The 23,491-nt window shown below is 51.9% G+C and overlaps 1 protein-coding gene across 7 annotated transcripts in view; it reads left to right on the top strand.

The window, feature by feature from the left end:
- Positions 1-23,491, top strand: part of EPB41L1 (erythrocyte membrane protein band 4.1 like 1) — a 139,137-nt gene that overhangs the window by 11,519 nt on the left and 104,127 nt on the right. For 2 of the 7 annotated variants that reach the window (XM_073880476.1, XM_073880478.1), the window contains one exon: positions 22,400-22,450. The exons of 3 other annotated variants lie outside the window; for them this stretch is intronic. The gene's annotated coding sequence lies outside the window, so the exon portion shown is untranslated. Of the gene's footprint in view, positions 1-6,345; positions 6,507-22,399; positions 22,451-23,491 lie in introns of those variants that run through there. 2 more of the 7 variants (XM_073880475.1, XM_073880480.1) reach the window with 2 other exon arrangements.

Here is a 23,491-nt window from a genome sequence, read left to right as displayed (position 1 = left end):
AAGAGAGAACACAGGCAGAGGGAGAAGCAGGCTTCCTGCTGAGCAGGGAGCCTGTTGCAGGGCTTGATCCCAGGACCCTGGGATCATGACCTGAGCTGTAGGCAGATGCTTAACCAACTGAGTACCCCCCAGGCGCCCCTGTTCAACTCACTCTTTAAAGCTCTGCCCCATTCTCAACTCCGTGTGTTTCTCTCCTCAGAATTAATCACCATGTGCCCCCCTCACTCTTTTAAGTGTATATTACTTTGTACTCACACTTTTATCCCCTCTGAAGGGTGGGGATACACTCTTTTTTGTCATGTGTCCCTTCTGCCTCCCAGGCCTTGCACAAGTGTCTCTTAAATGTTTGCAGCATTTGGGGATGAGATGAGTTGGGGGCACAGGCTGCAATTGGGAGGTGCTCTTGGGAATGAGAGCACTTGGCCTACTTTTCCACCCCTCTAAACTAAGCTTAGCACCTGGTGCTCCGGTGACTGGCAGTTCAGCTCCACGTGACTCATCCTGTAAGCCTTCACCCCCATCACCTCAAGGCCCTGGGCTGGGGTGTGTGTGCTGGTGGTGTGTGTGTATGGGGGCGGGGAAGAGGTGGGAATTAACTTTTGCCTTCCTTCCCTTTCTCTGCCCCAGGAAAAGGACAAGTAAAAGTCCTTCTCTTAAGTGAGTGGGGGAAATCCCTCCCCATGAGAACTAGGACTGGGGAGGCCCCCGAAGGTACAGAAGAAGGAGGAAAGAACTGCTGGGTCAGAAGAGAGGAACAGAGAACCGGAAAGAACGCTGAACTGCACATTGAAAGACGTTACCAATTTGTCAGAGTGATTAAACTTAACCTCTCTGTGGCCCCTGGTATAAATTGGAGACCGTACTGACTTGCCCTCCTCCCTAAGTTGTTGCAAAATTACATAGTAAAATGCTAGAAGCCTTTAGGACTGCAGCCTCGAATGCACAAAGACTTATATTAGAATCCCCCTCATAAGCTGTGCAACAGTGGGAAAATTGTGTATCTCCATGAGCCACAGTATCCCTGCCTATAAAATGGGCATAATGATTATAGCTTCCTCCCAGTGTGAGAAAATTGTGTCAGGTGCTAAGCATATAGTGCCCAATCATATTGGTTGTTTTCATATGAGATGATGATACTTGTTATTTAAGGAAAAGACCACATCAGGTGTCATTTGCGAACATTATGAGGAGGGAGACAGAGTCTAACTTTTCCTAGAACCGGTTGCTTCCTTGAGCCAAGTATGGGGTGTGGCTCAAAGGAATGAGGAAAAGGTTCCTGAGGTGACAACACACAGAACGCTGTTTGTCCTCACAGAACTTGGGGGAGGGGTAGAGTTGTCAGCTGGCCTTCCCCAAAGACCAAAGGCCCTGCCCCCTACTCCCGCCCCTACAGATGCAGTCCGTGGACTTCTTCTTTTTTTTTTTTTTTTTTAAGATTATTTATTTATTTATTTGAGAGAGAGAGAGAATGAGAGATAGAGAGCACGAGAGGGAAGAGGGTCAGAGGGAGAAGCAGACTCCCCGCTGAGCAGGGAGCCCGATGCGGGACTCGATCCCGGGACTCGATCCCGGGACTCCAGGATCATGACCTGAGCCGAAGGCAGTCGCTTAACCAACTGAGCCACCCAGGCGCTCAGTCTATGGACGTTTTGTCCTCTCCTGCTAATCTCTTCATCTGGCCTGGGGAGGCTGTCTGTGTAATCATACTAATAACAATAGTGATGAGACCAAGGATATTGTTACTTTGAAGCTTGTAAAGGCTGTCTAATATATTATCTTAGCCATCCTTCATAATCTTGCTCCCATAAAAAGAAAACAGAGTTAGAAGGAACTTGGGGATTATTCTGCGCTTCAGAGACGGGAAAACTGAAATCCAAAGAAGGGAAGGGATTTACCCCAGCGCAAACAGTAAGTTAAAGGCAGAGGTAGGACCAGAACCTGTAGGGCCCGACTCCCAGCACAGTGGCTGCGCTCCTCTGGTGACACACCTGTTCTTGTTTTCCATTCTTACTGCCCACTGCAGTGGTTCCTAACTGGTCCTCCTGGCCTTGGGGCCCTCCACGTCAGTTTGTTCTGTACATACAGAATGAAAGTTGTCTGGAAGCATGACTTTGATCTTGTCTTTTCCCTAACTAATAGAACTTGTCCATTTGTCAACTTGAAGGGTCACCTGGTTCCTAGTTCAGCCTCCAAATCAAGACCCAGTCTCTCTTCTGACAGGAAATCAAATGTTGCTGATTAGATTGATTATGAAGACTGGCTTTCCTATTTATATTATGTGTTGGGCGTTCTCTTTTCTTTTTGAAAATGTTTATATTTAAATTCCAGTTGGTTAACCTACAGTGTAATATTAGTTTCAGGTGTACAACATAGTAACTCAACACTCTCTACAACACCCAGTGCTCATCACAACAAGTGTGCTCCTTAATCCCCAGCACCTATTTCACCCATCCTGCCACCCACCAACCCTCTGGTAACCATCAGTTCTCTATAGTTAAGAGTCTGTTTCTTGTTTTGCTTTATCCTCTCTCTCTTTTCCCTTTGCTCTTTTATTTTGTTACCTAAATTCCACCTATGAGTGAAATCATGTTATTTGTCTTTCTCTGACTAATTTAGCATAATACCCTCTAGCTCCATCCACATCATTGCAAATGGCAAGATTTCATTCATTTTTATGGCTGAGTAATATGCCACATCTTCTTTATGCATTCATCAGTTGATGGATATTTGGGCTATTTCCATAATTTGGCTACTATAGATAGTGCTGCTATAAACACTGGGGTGCATGCATTCCTGTGAATTAGTACTTTTGTATTCTTTGGGTGAATACCTGGTAGTGTGATTGCTGGATTGTAGGGTAGTTCTATTTTTAACTTTTTGAGGAACCTCCGTACTGTTTTCCAGAGTGGTTGCACCAGTTTGCATTTCCAGCAACAGCGTAAGAGGGTTCCCCTTTCTCCACATCCTTGCCAACACCTGTTGTTTCCTGTATTGTTAATTTTAGCCATTCTGACAGGTGTGAGGTGATATCTCATTGTAGTTTTGATTTGCATTTCCCTGACGCTGAGTGATGTTGAGTATCTTCTCATGTGTGTATTGGCCATCTGGATGTGAAGACCCAGTCTCTTTGAATATGCTTATTGGCAGGGAGCTCATCACTCCCAAGGTCGTCCATTTCATTCTTGGATAGCCATGACTGTTCATGAGTTCTTTACAGTGAGCTGAAACTGTCCTCCCTGATGTCCACCCACTGGAGCTGAGTGGGATTCTTTCATACCCATTCAGTCAGCAAGTTTGTAGTCAGTGTTTATTATGGGCCAGGTCCTGGGTGAACTAGGTGCCCAGGGGAACAGGATGATAAATTAGACATGGATAGTGTGGCCTAGGGGTTTGCCGAATTTTTTGTTTTGTTTATTCGACCTGAGGTTTGGAGATAGCCACTATACCCACCCTGTCCTTTCCCTTCTCCAGGCTGTTTAAAGCATTCATCACACAGTGGTATTCAGGTTCTCAGCATTCTGGTCTCCTCCTCGAGACACACTCTCATGTGACAGTGTCGCTCTCAGAATGTGGGCCCCAGAGCTGAGCCCCGTGGCCAAGCTGTGATCCGCCCAGGGCAGCACCGAGCTGGTCTGACGTCTGCTCTCTGTTGATACAGTAATCATGTTTGCTTTCCCCCCTTTTCCTTCCTTTCTTCCTTTCCTCGTTCCCCCCTCCCTTCCTTCCTTTCTTTTTTACAGCCACATCGCACTGTTGAACTTGAGGTCAACTCAAACCTTTAAGTCATTTTCACTGGAACTCTTCTTAATCTAGATTCTGTCTTGTATTTTGGGCACTTGATCATTTGGAACTGTACTGTCCAATATGGCAGGCACTAGCTGCATGCGGCTAATAGATTTTAAGTACTTGAAATGAAATTAAAATTTCAGTTCCTCAGTTGTACTAGCCATATTTCAAGTGCTCTACGGCCACAGGTGGCTAGTAGCTAGCATATCAGACAATGCAGGGCCGCCTGGGTGGCTCAGTCAGTTAAGCATCTGACTCTTGATCTCAGCTCAGGTCTTGATCTCAGGGTGGTGAGTTCAAGCCCTGTGCTGGGCTCCATGCTGGGTATGGGACCCGCTTTAAAAAAAAAAAAAAAGGACAATGTGGGTTTAGGACATTTCCATCATCACAGAAAGTTCAGTGGGGCTGCTCTGGTTTGAATGAAAAAGGGCAGGAATTTACATTTATTCTGTGTGGCACCTCATCTTGTTGGTTCCAGCTCAGCCCCAAGGCTGCTGAAATCTTTTGGAAACTAATTTTGGTTTACAGAGTGTTTGCTGTCCCTTCCAGCTTCACGACAGCAGTAGATTTGATTGGCGTTTCATGCCTTCCTCGGCTTCATCTAAAAGCACTGATGAAGATGCCCAGCAGGGCAGAGAGGGCTGCAACTGAGCCCTGCACGTGGCACTCAGCCCTCCAGCCCCATGTGGCAGTCGTGCAGTCGTTTAACAAATGAGGCCTACATAGCAGGCGTTGTGTGAGGGCACTGAGTGCACACAGGGAGACAGAGGACAGCAAATTCAATAGAGTCCTGCTGTGGTGGGGGCTCTGGTAGCTCCAGTGCCTTTGTCTCACATCAGGGCTGCTTCTGTCTGGTCTACAGTAGTTAAAAACGCAGGCTTGGGAATCAGCTTCCTGGATTTCAGTCCCGGCTCTGCTGCTGTACAGACTATGTAATGTCTTTGCGTTTCAGTTTCCTAATGTATAAAGTGGGGGCAAGAATAACCTCTTTTGCACAGTGTTATTGTGGGATTAAATGAGTTAGTGCAAGTAAAGCTCTTAGAACAGTGCCTAGAGTACAGTGAGTGCTCCAAACATGTTGGTTATCATCAGTTCTTATTATTAATTATACTTTTTTCCTCCTGGACAAGCCACACTCAGTCTTGCTTTGGGACCTTGATCCCCTCAGTTCTGCTCTTTCTTAGTTTGTGGAAGTTCTTCAAAGTGCAAACTAAGCCTCCTCTCCTTGATTTCTTAAGTTCTCAGCTGCTCATTTGGCACTTAGTTTCCTATACTGGAGGCAAGGACCACAGTGAAGAACTTGAATAATGGTTGGGCTTTATCTTGGCTCTGTGCTGCTGGTAGAAAGACCTAAGACAGGCTTCCCATCTGCAAAACGGGGATAATCACAGCTGCTACACAGGACTATCAGGGCTAAGTGAGACACAGTACACGAATGCTCCTGCACTTAGTAGGTCTTTACCTTCCTTCTGGCTTCCAGTAAAAACGCCGAAGTCCAGGACACTTGCTTCCTCCGAATGGCTCTGCTTTATTTAGTATCTAACAAAGGAGGGCAGGCTCATTTTTCCTTGCACTTCTGGAGGGCCTGGCCCTGACCCAGGAGCCCTCAGTTTCTTCATTTATGGAATGGAGACACCTAACTGGTACCCCCATTTTCTCCCCACTGCCATCTCGGGCTTGCTGAACTTGGATGAATCCTTGCTCCCCAAGCCTCAGTCTATACTCAAAGTAGGACCTGAAGGAGAGCCTATAAGGGCCGGTGGTTATAACCCTAATTTAGCAAAGCTCTTTCCTCTGGTGGTGCCCGCCCCTGTGGAGGGTGGGCGTCGGGGTCCCAGAGCCAGGGGCCAGCCCTTGGAGGGCCTCCAGAGAGTCCAGAGGTATCGCCACCTGGGAGAGGGCTGGAAGGCACTGCGGGATCTTCTGCAAGCTCGGGCTGCGGGAACAATGGGAGGGCGGCGGGGCGGCGGGTGGGCGTCGGCCAGGTCCAGGCTGGAGGTAGAGGAGGCAGGCGAGCTGGGCGCCGGGCGGTGGGGTTAGCCCGGGTACCCGGCCGAGAGCCGAGGCGTCTTAGCCTGGGAAAACCCAGGTCGGCGCTGGCGGGGACCAGGAAGGAGGCGGGGGCGGGGCGCGAGCCCACCGGGCTGGGACAGGGAGGGCGAGGAGGCCGGGGTGGGGTCTCCCCTGTGGGGTCTCCCCCCCTCCCCCCCGCCGCTCGGTCCCAAGCTCTGAGCTCCGCAGCGGCTCAGGTAAGCGCCAGGCGCGGGGCCCACGTGGGGAAGCGGGCGGCGGGCCACGGGCGCCAGGCGAGCTCGCGGGGCTCAGCCTCCTCCTCCCCTCCCCTCCCCGGGGGCCGGCGCGGCTCCTCCCGACGCGCGGCCGCGGCTCCGGCTGCTCCGGCGGCGTCGGCGCTTACCCCCCCACCCCGCCCGGCTGCTCGCGGCTCGTAGCGGCTGCTCGCTAGCTCGCCGGTGGCTGCTGGGGCGGCCGGGATTGCCGCCGCCTCTTCGGGGGCAGCCGGCCGGGGCGGGGCGGAGGGGGGAGCCCGGTGTGGGGGGCGGGCGGGGAGGGGGCTGGGCGCCGTGGGAGGGAGAGAGGGAGCGAGCGAGCGAGCGGGGCATTTCTGCGCAGCTCGAGTGCGCCTCGGAGCCCGCCCGGGCGGCAGCCGGACGCACGGACCGAGGACAGACAGCGCCCGGAAGCCGCGCCGCCGCTGCCAGGTTAGCCGCCCGCGCCGCCCTCCTCCAGGCCGCGGGAACCCCGCCGCGTCTGCTCTCGTGTGTGTCTGTGTGCGAGGTGATCGCCGAGGGCTCCGGGCTCGGTCCCCGGTCCTCGAGCCCTGACAGGCAGACGGGCCAGCTCCGGCGGGGCGGGGGGGGCTGGACACCACAGGGGCGGGGGGCGGGCGCCCCAGCCGGGAGCCCCGGGCCTCGGTTCGTGAGTCTCAGTACTGGCGCCGGTACGTGTGTCGGGATCCACATCTCCGGGTGTTGGGTGTGAGCGCGCGTGTGCCCGTGGGTCTGTGCAAAGTGGTTGCGTGTGTGTGCGCGCGTGCGTGTGCGCTGGGTGTGCATCTGTGTGTGGGGGGGTGCGCTGTGGGTCTCCGTGCGTCTGGACTGGGTGGTGTGTGTGTATCTGGGTGAGGGTGTGTGTGTCTGCGTGTGTCTATTCGTGAATGTGTCTATTAGAGGGTGTGTCCGAATATGTAGCTGAGTGTGTGTGTACATCTGGATGAGGGTGTGTGCTAGTGGCTTCGCTTGTGGCTGGAGCCTCTGGCGGTGTGTGTGTGTGTGTGTGTGTCGCCGTGTGAGCGCCAGTGTGATTCTCCGGGTGTGCGCGTGTGAGGGCGGGTGTGCATCCGCGTAGCCCCCGTGTGTGTGTGCGCGGCTTTGTCTCCGCACTGCCGGGAGGAAGGGGTGGGGGCGGCGGGCGAGGCGTTGTAGTCCCGGGCAGCCGGGCACCTGGCCGGGGCGGTGGGTGGCGGCGGCGGGAGTGTCCCCGCCCGGCGGAGACTCTCTGCAGGCGGGTGGGCGGCCACACCCCAGGGGCCACAAGGCGCTGGGCTGACGGCGGAGCCCGCGCACCGGGCCGAGCTGGAGTGGAGGGCGTGTCTTGCCTGAAGCCCGGGTGTGTGTGTGTGTGTGCGCGGGTGTGCGTGTGTGGGTGTAGGGTGGTGGTGGCGGCAACAGCGGTCCCCAGGCTGGTGACCCAGGCGGTTCAGGGATCCATTTCCTGTCGCGGCGCGGAGACGGTGGCCCAGAGTCCGACCCGGCTTGTCCAGGTCAGCCTCATTGCCACCCTCACCCTCTCTAGCTTTCACGGGTAGAGCCGCACCTTAGAGGCCCTGAAAGGAGGGAGAACCACTCTCTTAAAGGGCCAGAGCCCGAGCAGGAAAACCCCCAACCCCTCAGGAGACCTCTACTCTGAGAGAGGTCTCTGGGTGTGCCTGTACCCCTTTTCCCATGTAGTGGTGCAGTGCATGCATTTCTAGATTTGTGGTCTGTCTGCATGTGTGTCTCTGTGTTTTTCTTGTGCATTTGGGTGCATAGGTATGTTTTATCAGTGAACAATGTATAATGTATTTTGATGTATATGTGTACGTATTTTTAAAGTTCTGGTGTATTTGTTTTTATGTACATATAGCTGTTTGTATATTAGTGAGTCTGTGCATGTGGGTTTGCAAGAGAAGTGGCATTTTGCTGCCAACTAGGATACGATAGAAAAATTTTGTCCGGGGGCCACTCTATTATAGAAAAATTGGGTGAAAAGGTGGTTTGGAAATTTAGCCCCTGGTTTTGTGGGTTTCAGACGCTGGTATTGAAATGTGGGCAGATTGGGGGTAGACTGGATACAAGGATGGAGAGAAACTGAGACTCTTCTAGGAGGAAGGAATTGTTCTGGAAGAAGGACATCCAAGTGCAAGAATTCTTCCTCCACTTCCAGTTCTTCTTCCCTCTTACTTCACCTCCCCCTCTGCTGCTCGGCTTGCCAGGATAAAGTGCACAGGATTTGGAGTGGAAAGGGAGGGAGCTGGGAATGTAAAAGGAAGGAGGGTGGATGGGTGATAGGATTGGGGGCCAAGAGCAGATTTCTGCAATTCTTAAAATGTTTCTGGCAGCAGAAGCTGGGGAAAGCTGAGCTTGTGGTCCCCTTCCCTGAATCTCCCCTTCCCAGGATAAGAAAGACTCTGGCCTGGAGCTCAGGAGCCCTGGAGTCTGGTCCAGGGGTCTCCTTTGGACTTTGGTCAAACCCTTTTGTGTTTATCTGTTCGCTCAGCACATTTGTATTGCACTTCTCTTATGTAAGAGTCTAAACCCCCTAAGCCTCAGTTTCCCTGGCTGAGCAGCTAGTAGGCTAGATTCTGAGGCCCGTTCAGTTTCTCAGAGTCCTGGTGTTTGTCTCATCATTACCCAGACGTAGGAATCTACCTTTCTAGCCCCCAAGGATCCTGGCCATGCCCCTTTGCCCCATACACTCTGATCTAGAGCAGTAGTTCTCAAAGTATGGTCACCCTGCCAGCAGCAACATGGTCACCTGGGATCTTGTTGGAAATGCAAATTTTGGGGGCTCCAGTCAGACCTACTGAATCAGTAATAACTCTGGGGGTGGAGCCCAGCAGGCTATGTGTTCACAAACACAGGTGATTCTCTTGCCCTTGAGTTCAAGAGAGGTGCCAAAAGGAAACTGGAACCTCCTATAGGTTGAAACACTGGGAAAGCATCCCTTGCCCACTGCCCCACATACTGAAGTAGCCCCACAGCCCTAGTCTGGCAGGTGGGCGTTCTGGTTTCAACTCTCAGGTCTTCCCTGTGATCTTGGACAAATTGCTCCTTCACTGAATACTGTAATAACTCACTGACAGTGTCTGCTCTGGGCCAGGTTTTGAGCAAGGGGTCTCCCTGCTCTGCTCAGTTCTCCACACCTTACCTTGACCTATAAGACCTGCAGGATCAAGTCCCTGCCCCCTTCTCTGGAAACCAGCTACTCTGGCCTTCTTTTAGGTCACCCAGGCACCATGAGCTCTCTGGCCTCTGGGATTTTGTACATGCTGTTCCCTCTGTCTAACACACTCTTCCCTTGCTTCTTGTTTAATTCCCATTCTTCAGATTTCAGCTCAAGAGTGACTTTCTCAGGGGGCCCTTCACCAGCTGCCTAGAGTAAGTCAGTTTTTCTTGTTATACATTCTTAGAGCTCCCTGTAGTCCATAGCGCTTATGAGAATTTGTAATTATACTTGAACTTGTTAGTTGTTTGTCTCTGTCTCTCCTCACTGAAGTGCAAATACCATCTGGGCAGGAACTTGCTTATCATTCTTTCTAGTGCCCCCACACTGTGCCTGGCTTATGATTGGTCTTCAATAAATTTGTTGAAGTGGATGACCTTATATAATGGGAGATGGTACTAACTGACATCCAAAGTGTCCTCTCAAGCCCTGACATTGTAATATCTAAGGAGGCCTCAGACTTTTTAGAAGTAGATTTATCTGTCTTTTTTACTGCTACCTCTCCTGGCCATAGATGAACCCCCATGATGCACCTGGGCCGGTGCTGGGCTCTGCTCTAGAGGAGGCAGGAGAAAGCTCTCCAGGAGACACAGCCTAGCAAGTTGTCTGTGTCCTCCTGGAATAGGATCCTGCAAGAATGAGAAGAGGAAGAACACTGAATAAGGAATCTAAAGATCTGGGTCTGTGCCTTGTTTGTGGACAAGTCACTTTTCCTTTTTTTGCTTGTTTCCTCTTCTGTAAAATGAGGGTATTAGGATGGATGGTGTACCTAGTACTGGTTACAAGCCCTGGCTCTAGAGTCTTCCAGGCTTTGCCATGTACTAGTTGGAGGGACTTGGGCAAGGGAGCTCATCTCTTCAGCTCCTCACCTGTAAAACAGGACCAATAATAGTATCTGTTCCATAGGATTGTTCTGAAAATGAAATGAGGTAACATACATGGAATGCTTCATACAGTGCTGAGCACATAGTAAACATTTGCTAAGTGTTAGCATTTGTGACTATTATGGCTACTCGGCAATTCAGTTCAACACTCTTGAATGCCTTTGTGCTGGGCCCTAAGCCTCCAGAAGCGGAAATGAATCCAGCAGTGTTCACAGGCTGAGTGAAGGGGCAGACATGTAAAGATGTACAATATACAAGGCATCAGAGTGAGGTTGTTCAGGAAGGAAGAGGCTTTACAAAGAGAAGAGATGGTGTTTGGGCTGGATTTGTCTTCCAGGTAGTTAGGGCAGCATGTGCAAAGGCACCGGGCTTGTTAGGGAAATTCCAAATAGTTCCATGTGGTTGGAGCAGAAGGTGGTGAGTGGTGGGGACAGGTCGGGGTGATTGGCCAGAAGTAAGGCCGGGAGAGGAAGTTTGGGACAAGATCTGGCCCAGGCTGAAGAGCTGGAGTTCCACAGGTGGTGGGAAGCTAGGGAAGAGGCTTAAGCTAGCCTGGAAGAATCAGATTTGCATTTCAAAAACACAGCTCTGCAGGTGGTGACTGTTGACTTGGAGACTGGGCTCAGAGGGTGGATAGAGACCTAGAAAAGAAGCACCGGTGGTGGACTTGAGGCCAGCTTGGGTCAGGGAGGTAAAGGAGAGATAAGAATGACCTCTCGCGGGGCGCCTGGGTGGCTCAGTCGGTTGAGTGTCTGCCTTCGGCTCGGGTCATGATCTCGGTGTCCTAGGATCCAGCCCCGCGTCGGGGTCCCTGCTTTTCGGGGAGTCTGCTTCTTCCTTTGACTGCCACACCCCCCGCTTGTGCACTCTCTCTCTCTGTCAAATAAATAAAATACTTAAAAAAAAAAAAGAAAAGAATGACCTTTCACGGTCCCTCAGACCCCTTAACCTCCAAGGCTGCCTCGTGAGTGGGAATCTGAAAATAAGAATCCCGGGTCTGCTGCTCAGTGGATTCGCAGTGTATTAATTTCCCCGACCTGTTTAATGGAGTACTGCAATCTGGGTGGCTTAAAGAAGCAGTCGTTTATTCTCTCAACAGTTCTGGAGACAGAAGTCAGAAATCAAGGTGTCAGCAAGGTTGGTTCCTTCTGAGGGTTCTGTGGGGGAGTCTGTCCCACGCCTTTCTCGTAGCTCCTGCTGGTTGCCCCCAGTGCTTGGTATTCCTTGGTCTGCGGCTGCTTCTGCCTGTTGTCATGTGATTTTCTCCCCGTGTGTCTCTGTGTCATCTCCTCTTCTTATAAGGACACCAGTCATATTGGATTTAGGATCCACCCTAATCCAGTATGACCTCATTTTATTTTAACGAATTACATCTGCAAAGACTTTTTCCAAATATGGTCACATTCCGAGGTTCGGGGTAGACATGAGTTTGGGGGGACACTTTTCAACCCGGTACATACAGGTAGGTGGAAAGAGGGCAAATCCTGGAGTCCCGCAAACCCAGGTGCAAATCCAGGCTTTGCAATGGAGCAGCATGAGCTAAGGAGAAAGCAGTTACTTGTTCTCAGCCTCAGTTTCATCTCCTGGGAAATGGGGACAGTAGCCCCTGCAATGGCATGCTGTGGTGGTCATACCTGGTCTGGATAGCAGGTGTGGGTTAGCCTGGTGAGGTGGTGCCCAGTCGGCACCCCATAATGATCCCTTCCTCTCCGGTGCCCCCTGCCCTGCCCTTCGTAGCTGGGGTGCATCACTCAAGTCTTGCTTCACTTCCTCGTCTGCCCGATGTGAATAAGCATCCTCCAGCTCTATCCACTTCACCAGATTGCGAATCCCAGGGGATAATGAGACCGCTTTTTGTAAATTGCTTAAGAGTTTGTTGCTGGGCTTTTCAATTATAATCGTCATCAGCATAATAAGCCTTGGCCATTGCCACGTCCACTGCATTCTCAGCACGGCCCGCCCCGCCCACTCCTCTCCCGAGGCAAGTCCTCTGTGCCCCTGTGTGCCCGCCGATATCCTACGAAGCATAGCTGCTGTCAGGAGGGCCTTAGCGATGGTCCCTGCTCTTCGTTGCCCTCATTAGCCAGAGAAGGGAAACATGCTCTGAGAGAAAGTGACGCCCCGAAAGTCACACAGCTGGTCACACCTTGTTTGTGGCTCCTGTTTGCCGTCAGAACGGTGCTTTCCCCCTAGTTGCAACGTTGGCCCCTGGAGCAGCATCGTGGGGCAGGTAGAGGCCTGGAGAGGGCGCTGTGCAGGGCTCAGAGATGGGGAGCCAGCCGGAAGAGTCCTGCTGAGTCAGGGTCAGAAGCTGAGGCCCGAGTGTGAGCAGGCAGTGCCTCTGCAGGCTGAATGGGCAGGTTGTTTGTCTCAGCCTGGCTCTGGCCATCTCTGCTTGCTCCAGCGGGGAGGAGGCCACCACGGGCGGGCAGGCGGCAGCAACGTGGGGAGCCAGAGCCTGGAGGTAACCCAAGGCTTCAATGTCCCTATTGACAGCCAGGTTGTGCTTCTCAGCAGGCTGTGTCACTCTAAGCCTTGTCCTGGCGGGCGTAGGGAAGGCTCTGGAAAGGAGAGAGGTTATCCTGTCTTGGCAATTGCCCTGAAGTCATCTTCCTTTTCCCCAAACTGGGGGAGCCAGGCCCCTCTTCACCCCTTGATTTTCCTTACCTTCTTCCCGCCTCTTTTTTTCTCACTCCCTTGTCCTGCGCCCCACCCCCCCCATCTTCTCTCCAGATTAGAGGTCTAAAGATAAAGCCTCTAGACCCAGTTCAAGCGGGTGGTTCTGGGGTTGCTTGGGGCCACTATGAATTAGCAAGCCTAGAGTCTTCCTCGTCAGAGGCTCACTCTGGTGACTGATAAACAGCCACTTACGTTATTGGCTTACCATGTGCCAGGCCCCGTGCTAAGCGAGTTACATGCCTTATGTCTTTTAATCCTTGCAACTACCCAGCGAGGCAGAGATTAGATCCTCATTTTATTAAAGGAGGCTAAGTAGCTTGCCCAAGGCCTACCCAGCCCTCAGCCGGCAAGTGGCACAGCTGGGATTTAAATCTAGATCTATCCAAAGCCCGTGGGTACTCTTGAATCATTCCCATGCTGCCCTGGATGGGACATTCAAGAGTGTTTAGGGGTTCACAGTGGGATGTGCACTTGCTCAAATTCAGAGCACGAATTCTTAGCTCAGAGAGCCCGGTCTCCGGTCCAGGTCTCTTGCCTCCCAGCCTGCGCCATCACTTCACTCAGGGACTGGCCTTCTTACAGTGTCAGCCCTGGGGCTGGCCAGGGCTCTGAGCCCATTTGGTTCTAGGCAGTGCCCACCTGTCAGGGGCGGGTGACAGGGCAGATCTGAAAGCACTTGGCATTTTCCCTAGATGCTGTTTGGTCATTGGTCGCCTTAGTTTTTCATTGATTATCCTGAGTCTTCTAGTTAAATAAGCTTATCATCTGCAAAGAATGATAGCTTTGTCTCCTTGGAAGGGTGCTTGGGGGCTTGGAGATCCTGTATCTGGCTCAGTGATGTGGAGGGGAGGGAAGCAGAGGCTGGAGCCAGGAAACTCAGGTTTTGGAGGACCCTCATGCTAGAAAGGAAAAGGAAGGAAGCCAGACAGGTTAAGAGCCAGAGCGAGACAGTCCAGAGAGTGGAAAGGAGACTCCAGGCTGGGGTTGTTAGGGAACCCCTCATCCCAAGTTCAGCCCTTTGGAGTCCAGACTCCCTTGGAGGTAGGGCTGCTTGATCTCAGAACGCAGCTGCAGTCAGCTTTCTGGGCCTCTGCCCACCCCCATCATGACCATGGTCAGCTTGAGCAGGTGGCTCAACCAGAAGGAACTTTGATTAATGAACAGTGGCCTTAAACCTTCGAGCCACGGAGCCCTCTCTTCCTAGGCAAGGAAGCAGAAGTTCAATATGTGAAACAGCTAAAAGGAGAGTAGTTCAGCACACCACCTCTACCCCCACCTCCGAGGGTTCCCTAAGGCAGGGCTTCTCAAAATTTTCTCCCCCAGGAGTAGCAAAAAGGAGCTTGCTAAAAAAAAAAAATGCTCTCTTCCAGGACCCACCCAGAGATTCAAACTCAGCTGCTTCCTGGGAGGGTGGGATCCATGGTGGGGCCTTGGAATCAGCCTGTCTTAACAGGTTCCTGGTCAAGGTGACTGTGACACCAAGGGTTGTCAGATTGCCCTTGCAGAATGTTGGTCTCAAATGTTCGTGAACTTCTGAAGCAGTATGCGCAATTTTGAGAGTGGGCCTTGATCTTGGGAAAGGCTCCGTAGGCACCATCTGTGTCTTTGAGTCATGATCCATCTTCAGGGTTGTTTTATAGAGTGGGAGCCTAATGACTGGAGAAGGGTCGCTGGGGGATTCGTGGCAGTCAGGAGTTGAAGGCAGATCTCTCCTGCTTCTCAGCACATGGCTGGTTTTAAGTGAAGATGCTGAGGGACTGTGGGCTAGTTCCTTCCCCTAGGCCTCAGTTTTCCGTGCTGTAAAAAGGGGTTTGGACAGGTTAGTTGCCATGTAGCTGTGATCTGTGCTTCTAGAAGCCGGGTTTCCTGCTGCCCAATTCAAATTCTTTGCCCTTTTCCTTGCTGCCTCCCCGAACTTCCCCCCACTCTGAAGGGACTGCCCCTCCCTTTAGCATCTTCCATCTTTAGAGATTTCATACAGAGCCTAGATTCTAGCCCTTGAGTCCTTCCTGTCAAACCGCATGCCCAGGTGCCCAGCTATTTCTGTCTTTCTCTGCCCATTCACAGTAAGTGATCCAGGTGCCTGTGAGTCTAGGGATGCTCAAGGTGGGCTCTCTTCAGGGCTGGATACCGGGGGCCCATGCCAAGGAGAGGGGCTTGGAGAATGTGTTTCCTGAGGCTCCTGGGATGTGCTCAGCACTTAGCTGTGTCTTGCTCCAGGCCCCTGGGTTCTTCCCTGCCAGAAGTGCCACCCCCCACCTCCAATCACTGTTGAAATCCTGTCTGCCTTTTCAAGGCTCAGCTCAGATGCCACCCTCTGTCCCACAAAACCTTGTGGACCTCCCAGCCCCACCCCCATAATGAAAATCTGTCTTTCCTTTGCATTCCTGGAGCACCTTATCTGTTCCCCTCCCAGGAGGGGTTCTCCCTGTTCTTAGCTATATCTTGGGACAGAGCTTGTCTCCTGTAGGATTGTGAGCACTAGGATGTCTTATGTGTCATTCTTTGCTCCCCAGCACCTAGCACAGGGCTTTGGACAGAGCAGGTGCTTAAAAGAAGGTTACTGAGTTTTATTTGCAGAATCTGCCTCTGGCCTTGGGCTGGGCTAGGTTCTCTGGAGCCTCCAGCCCCCTGCCCCCATCACTGGCAGGCTATGACTTCACACATGTCCCCTCCTTTCTTTGTGGATTGGAGGGAGGCCAAGTAGGGCAGTGGGTAAGAACTTAAATTCCAGTCTTGACTCCGCCATTTCCTGGCTGTGTGACTTTGGGTAAGTCACTTTACCTCTCTGAGCCTCAGTTTCCTCAGCAAAAAAAAGGGGGGGGGGAAAAAAATTTTTGGGGGGGGGGGGGGGGAGGTTGGGAGGATTAACTGAAATGCTCTGTGTAAAATGCTGAGATCTGAGCACTGTAAAGAACAAATGGTCAATATATGATTATAATGCATTATTTTTCAGTTAACGGTTATTATCATTGTTGTTTCAGCAGACACCTATTGTGGTTTGAGCATCGTGCTGGGGGGAGGGAGTGAGACACAGAGAAAAACCATGGCAAGAGTCCCTTGGTTTCCAGCGTTCTAAGGTCAAGTAGGGGCAGTAAGACTCTCCCACAAGGAGTAGCATTTGGCAGAAACATGGCAGAGTGAGTTGAGGAGGGAGAGATCAGTGTAGACTCCATAATCAGTGTAGACAGGTGTTCCCTGTGGAGGTAAAGGAGGGGAGCTCCAGGCTGGAGATGGGAAGGTGGGGAGCATACTTGAAGAGTTGCTGGAAGGACACAGGGAAGAGCAGAGTAGAAACAGAGGCAGCTCCAGATCTCCACACAGAAGGGGCTTGGGGTCAGCACCCCCTCCTTCCGCCCTGATTCAGGGGCAGTGTCAAGCTTTGTTTTGCCAAGAAGAATTTGGGGGCTTGATGGCTCATGCTGTCACTACTGAGAACCAGAGAGAGAAGACTGGAAGGGTAGGGCCTTATGGTGGAAGTATTAGGGACCGGTGAGTGGGGACAACCAACACCCCCCTTTGTCTGTCTATTTGGGCTTGAGCTGAGAATGGTGAGGGGTGGGCTGTAGTCCCAGGCCTCTGTAGGCCCCCCTTGGAGTCTGCCCCATAATAACACGCTGCCTGTTTACCTGCCAAGGTCGAGATCTGAAGTCTGGTCTGTCTGAAAGTAAAGTGCAAATTGATCCCAGAAATGTCAGAATCTCTAAATATCAGAACTGGCCAGCAGGAGAAACAACCTCTCAATCCACCCTTCTCCTCCCCACACTACACAGATCGGGAAGCGGAGGCCCAGAACGGGGAGCCCCCCCCCCCCAAGAACAGTGAGTGAACTGGCCACCGTGAGGTCAGCGCCAGCCCCAGGTGGGCTGTGGACCTCGGCCTGTGTTGGGGGCGGGGGAGGAGGGTGAGGAGGGGGCCAAGGAACCCAAGGAGGGGTGTAAATGACAAGCAAATGTCATACTGGTAGCAAGCTGTTGCCAGGGTGTGTATGTGATCCCAGGTGAGTGGGATGTGAGTGGGCCGGAACTGTCATTATTCTGGGCTTTCCTTCCCGGAAAGGAAAAAGGACCACATAGGTGGGAGTCAGAGGAATATTGGGGGGTGGCGGAATTCAGGCGGTGGCCTAAGAAGAGGAGACTGTTGCCAAGCAGCAAGAGACACGATTGTATTACAATGGCCCACAGCATCGCAGCATCTCTGGGCCTGGCCCCAGACAGCCCTGCCTGCTGTACCAATACCGTAGCAGTATCACTCAGTTTGTGGGGGAAGAGGTGAGGGCTCCAAAGATCACAGCTAGGGGGACATTCCTTCAAAGCCACACCCCTGGCATGCCCTAGGTGGCTGTGGTCCAGTCCTCAGTCCAGTTTGGTCTCAGGGAGGGCCTGGAGTCAAAGGGGTCAGGGAGGCGCCAGCCCAGGGCACGCCACCTTGTGTCTCCTGGTCTTCATCAGTCTGCCCATCTAGCTGGCCTGTTTTAGTCTAGTTCACCCTGCCCCCTTGTTTGTTAACTAAAAATATTTATTGAGCACCTACGGTGTGCCAGGTCACTGCTCCTGACCTTATGGAACTTAAGGCCTTAGTGTGAAGGCTGTCCCACATTGGTAAGACAAGACAGGAAGGGGGAAGTGAGGGGGCTCACTAGTCATCCCTTTCTCCCTTCACACCTACCCCTTCCTCTTCTCCCCGCCTTCCAAGTCCCCCTACCCGCAGATGGGACTTTTTGCTGGGGCTGCCTCCTGCTGAAATGGAAAGAATCCAAAGTTAATTGTTAAACCTAATAGCTGGTGAGAGTTTAACGCTGTGGGGCTGGTGTGGGGGCTGAGGGCGAGCTCTGCTCCCCAGGAGAGGGGCGGGGCTGACTAGGCTTTTCTGGCCTCCACCTGCCACCTTTTCCGGGCTCTGGAATCTGCCTCCAGGGCCTGCTCCTCCCCTCTTTCCAGGGGGCAGGCTGCCTCTTGGACCCTTTCCCTTGACTCTAGCTGAGGTGACCCTGGGAGGTGAGTAATGGCTCTGGCCCTGGTCCAAGCACCTCCGAGTGACTGCTCCTGGGGGAGGTGCAGGACAGGAAGGGCTCCTGGCCCCAGGGACCCACCCGGAGGGCTGGCAGCCGTGGACCTTGCTGGGTTTCCCTCCTGCCTCATGTGTATGTGTGTGTCGGGGGGGGGGGGGGGGGGCGGTGAGTGGGGATGGTGTCACAAGTGGCCCAAGCTCTGTACTCGGGACCACTACCTAATGCCTTTCTCCTGCTCTCCTTCCCTTTCATCCTCTTCACTGGGTGTCCTGTCTTGGGTTATTCTCTGGTGCTAGACTAGGGAAGGAGGGGTTCGTGAGAACAGTGGCAAGGGCTTATTTCTTTCTCTAGAAGACAGCCCCAGACCCGGCCCCTGTCAAGCTTTAGGGACAGAGCTCAGGCTTCCAAGTCAGACAGGACTGGGGTCAAAGCTGGGTGACCTTGGTGGGTGGCCCTCCCCTCTGAGCTATACTCATTCTCTGAGCAATAGGTACGCCCAATGCCTTTGTCACCATCACTGTGAATGTAGTATGTGCCGGGGGTAGATAAAAATACTAGGCTCGGTAGGGGGTCACCGAATGAGAAGATACCGTTCTCTTCAGACTCAACTGTACTTTGGGAGGCCTAGCTCTGGCTGTGGGCCATGGGGGCCACCAGCCCTGCCCTCTAGGACTTGACCTTCTAGAGGTTACAGTACATACTGCAGCCGCTTGGCCACATGTGGCTACTGAGCACTCGGAATATGGCTAGTGCTCTGAGGAACTGAATTTTTCATCTTAATTGATTTGAAATTTAAAAAGAATGCTCCATTTGGTTATCAAAAAACTTCTACATAGATAAGATGATTAGATTCATGAATATACTTTCGGTGGTAAGGGCTAAGGGGATCTAAATATCTTCTGAAAATCGAGCATCAGAATCGAGAGGCGCTCTAAATGTAAGATGCATGACAGATTTGGAAGACTTAGTATGAAAAAAAAGGATGTAAACTATCTTAATATCTTGTATATGGATTACATGTTAAAATGGATATATTGGGCTAAATAAATATACTTTTAAAATTAATTTCAGGGGTGCCTGGGTGGCTCAGTCGGTGGAGCATCCAACTCTTGATTTCGGCTCAGGTCGTGAGATTGAGCCCTACATCGACTCTGTGCTCAGTGCAGAGTCTGCTTGTCCCTCTTCCTCCCCTCCCCCCATCTCACACTTGCCTGAGCAGGCATGCTCACTCTCTCTCAAATAAATAAAACAAATACAATCTTTAAAAAAATTAATTTCACCCATTCTTTTGTACTTTTTAAAATGCAGGTACTGAAAATTTTATTTTATTTTTTGAGAGGGAAGGAGAGAGAAGGGGAGGGAGGGGCAGAGGGGGAGGGAGAGAGAAAATCTCACACAGACTCCACACCCAGCACAGAGCCAACTGTGGGGCTCGATCCCACAACCCTGAGATCATGACCTGAGCCAAAATCAAGAGTCAGACGCTTAACCGACTGAGCCATCTAGGCACCCCGCTACTGAAAATTTTAAATGACATATATGGCTTGCATTATGTTTCTATTGGACAGTGCTGTTCTAGCCAGAGAGTTGAGCTGGACATATTTGAATAATAATACAAAAAGACTATAAAGACTAGTTATTTGGGGCAGCTGTGTGTGGGGGTTGGAGATCAGATATTCCTCACACCCTCCCCCCCCCCGCCCCCACTGCCTAGATCTGAGCCATGCCCTGTGGTGGAATGTTAACCCTGGATAACCCCCCAGCCTCAAGGATAAGATTAAGACTCCCGAGGTCAGATGAAAAGCCTGCGTCTAGGTGGCCACACCACTCCCTTGCTCTGTGTGTGACCTTGGGCAAGTCACTTTACTTGGCTGAATCTTTGTCATCTATCAATTTAGATTACCGGTGGGATTTCCTCATTGATTGAGGGGATTACGTGCAGGATTTAGCACAGGGCCTGGCGTGTGTCAGGAGTCAGATATTGGCAACTACTACTGGTTGTGGGGGTTGTTGCTACTGCTGTTGCATCCCTCAGCTTGAATTCTCTTGTTCTATTTGTCTGAAGGGGACATGGGCCAGAGGGAAAGGAAAAGTTAAAAGAGCTTTACTGTGGATGTGGGATGAGGACTGGGGTGAGGTTGCTTTGTTTGTTGCCTCAGGGGATTTCTTGCCTTTGAGGTAGCTCCTTGGATCTTCCCATTCTGTAAGTGATCAGGCAAAGATATGTACCCATTTTACAGATGATGCCAAAGACCTGGCTATAGGGCCAGAGCCCAAAGGCGGGACTTCCCCACCGTATTGTAACATTAAGAGGCCACCTTTTGGGGTTGTAGGAGCAGGGACTGATCAGGAGTCTAGAGCTTGTGAGGAATGGTTATTATTAGTCTCTTTTTTTTAAGATTTTTTTAAATTTACTTATTGAGAGAGAGAGAATGGTAGAGAGAGAGCATGAGAGGGAAGAAGGTCAGAGGGAGAAGCAGAATCCCCGCTGAGCAGGGATCCCGATGCGGAACTCGATCCCGGGACTCCAGGATCATGACCTGAGCCAAAGGCAGTCGCTTAACCAACTGAGCCACCAAGGCGCCCTATTATTAGTCTCTTATAAGTGGGGAATCTCAACACCATTCAGAATAACCATCTCATTCTTGAGTTGAAGAAACAGAGAACTGAGTGTGTGTGTATGTGTGTGACCTGCCTAGGATCACACAGCAAGTCGGTGGCCAAGCTGGATCCGTTTCTGTTTGTTTAGATCCAACCCTCAGCCCAGCCCCTGGCCAGACGATGGCCCTGCTTGTCAGCCCCCTCATCTCCTGCCCAGTCCCCAGAGAGGGCTTTTGAGAAAGAGGTTTTTGTTTCACCAGCTCCTTCTGGTTTCCTCTTAAGGTAGCTTTGCTGCTTCCCCACCCCCCACCGTGCCCCCTTCCCAGATTTCCATTTGTCCCTGTTCCAGGTTTATGGGGCCCTGAAATCTGAAGCTTCTCTATCCACGGAGAACACCAGGGGGTTTTTCATCAAGGAGGCCTGAGTTCAAATCCCTCTTCTCCCGTTAATTCTCTCTGTGGCCTTGGTCGAGTCACTTGTAATACCTTAGTCTCAACTTCCCCATCTAAGAAGTCGGAACCAAAATGGGGCACACCCGACCTCATGGTTCCAGATGCGGGCTCTGGGCCTCACCCCTGCATCAGCTGGTTTGCTGAAGGGGTCTTCAGTGAGTCATTTCGCTTTCTGGGTCTCGGTTTCCACCTGTGTAAGTGGAGGCTGCTATTTCATGGTGATAAGGCACTATGCTGAGCTTTCCACGTACATCTCACTGAATCCTCCTGTTAGACCTGGGAGCAGACACTGTCACTCCTCTTTCCCACATGAGGAAACCAAGCGAAAGAGCGGTGAAGTGACTTGCCTCAGGCCTCAGAATGAGAGAGAGAGAGAGAGAGAGAGAGAGAGGTTGAGCTGGAATTCCTACTAGGTCTGTGTGACTGCAGAGCCTGAACTTCTATCCACTGTCCTGCCTGTCTCCCTAGGCATGCTCGCTCACTGGCCTCCCGTGGTCAACCCCAGGTGCTGGGAAACAGTGGATGTGGAAGCAGGGTGTCAGCCGCTGGGTGACTGATGTCACAGCTGGAGTGACAGTGTCCTGAGGCCCGTGGTGGCCTCCAGAGCTGGGGCAGAGAGCAGGCCGTGGGGCTCGCAGCCTCAGCCCAAGTGACCTTCCTCTTCACCTGATTCTTGTGATCTGTGTGACGTGGAGGTGTCTCGTCTCCCCTGGAGATTTACTGTTCTGAGCCTAGGGGACCTGAGGTTTCTCCCTCCAACACTCCTGCCCCGTTGTGTACGAGGCTGGACCTGCCCCTAAGCCTTAATTTTTCTGTGAGCGAATTAGACCAGAACAGAATGTTAATGCTAAATAGAACGTAGGGACCACTGAGTCCAACTGTACTTATTTTACAGATGGGGAAACCAAGGCAAGGAGAGGCCAGGTTGAGAGAGCAATGGGTATGGTTTTTTTTCGGGTGCTGGAGATCACCAGGACTGACATGGAAGGAGGTGCCTGAGGGGTAGGCGGGCCCCTGCTCTCCCTCCTCCCCCTCCCATCCAGTCCCCCACCAAATCCTTTGGCGACCACCTCTTAAGGATCTCTTGAATCTATCCACTTCTTTCTAGCTCTACTGTGACTACCCCAGTCTGGGCCCTGGGAACCCCTAATACGTACGTGGAGAGCTACTCTTGCCCGTTTCCAGTCTGTTCTCTACCTTGCGAATCAATGATTTCCCGTTGCTCTTAGAATTAAGACTGAACTCTTTACCTTGGCCTCCCAGGCCCTCCCTGGCCCCTGCTGTCCGCTTCAGCTTCAGAAGTGTTACTTTCCCTTTTGCCCTGCTGTGGAGTCGCACAGGCCTTTCTGTTTAACAGGTTCAGCAACTTCCCTAAGGTTTCTCAGAGAGCTAAACGCCAGCCTCTCAGTTTCCAGCTCCTTGCTGGGTCCACGAACTCTGGTTGGTTTCAGAGGAGCTAACGTAACGCTGTTTCCTCCTCGCAGGTGCCTGACCGACGTCCTCTCCCCGGGGGAGCTGGTGTGGACGGAGGAGGGGTGAGTGTTACGCAGGCACAGCCCAAGTCTCCTTCTTCACCTGAAGTGAAACCTCCCTCTTGTGCTCGGGGTGGACAAATAGGTCTTCCAGGCCCTCAAGCTCTCTTTTTGGAGATGTTTTACTGCTGGGAGGCATGAAGGTTTGTCTAGGCCACAGATTTCTGGTGGGTTTAAGAAGCAGGGTGGTGCTGAGGGTCCTCTCTGGTTTTGGCTTATTTTGAAGTAGGGGCTAAAATGCATGTTCATTAAGCACCTCTGCATTGGACTGTGTGCTTTGCCTGCATCGCTTGTCGATGCCACCGTGGCTGGTGATGGATGGCCTCGGACCTGGGAGCTGGATCTGCTGACCCTGCAGCCCTGGTTTTCTTTTGCTTAACTACTCCTAGGTATACCCTAGATTCAGGAAGAGGGTGTTTTCATTCTGGTTCTACCACTGACTCCTAAGTGACCGTGGGTGGCTACGTTTTTTTGTCTTGGCCTCAGGATCCTATATATACTGTCAGGGCAGGGAGTGGAGGAAGGTGGGGTGAGAGTAAGTGAGTTGTTTTCACACTGTCCAGCAGGAAAATCCCCTTTTCAAATGAACCCCAAAGAACCTCAATGTACAAAATAGCCAGAGGGGTTGCAGGGTCGTTGAAATTGGGGTGGGTGTGGGGGACTCTAATTGGCTAATTCCTCAGCCCCCAGCAGCCTCCAGATAATGACAGGGAACACTTCCTTGGCTCTGCACAAGACGATTTGCAAACCACCGGCATGGGGTGTGTCAAAATCCTTTTTCCAGCTCAGAGGGTCTGTGGCTGCGGCAGGGTGAGGGCAGAGAGCGAGCGGAGCCAATGAAGTTACACTGATTGGGAAATTGTGAAGTAATATGCAAATGTTATTGTGGGTTATTAGTAAGGCACAACTCTCAGGGGTCTGTGATGTCGTTCCAGAATCCTCTGGTTTTTGTTTTTGATTAGATCGGAGGCACCTCTGTATCCCTAGGGAACTCTCCGTGTGTGTGTGTGTGTGTGTGTGTGTGTGTGTGTGTGTGTGTGTGTG

This window comes from Callorhinus ursinus, unplaced genomic scaffold (genome assembly GCF_003265705.2).
Source record: "Callorhinus ursinus isolate GAN/ISIS: 27379988/994484 unplaced genomic scaffold, GSC_fseal_2.0 scaffold38, whole genome shotgun sequence".
In the NCBI taxonomy this organism is placed as follows: Eukaryota; Metazoa; Chordata; class Mammalia; order Carnivora; family Otariidae; genus Callorhinus; species Callorhinus ursinus.
The sequence above is the reverse complement of the archived record's forward strand: the minus strand, read 5'-3'. Positions and strand labels throughout refer to the sequence as shown.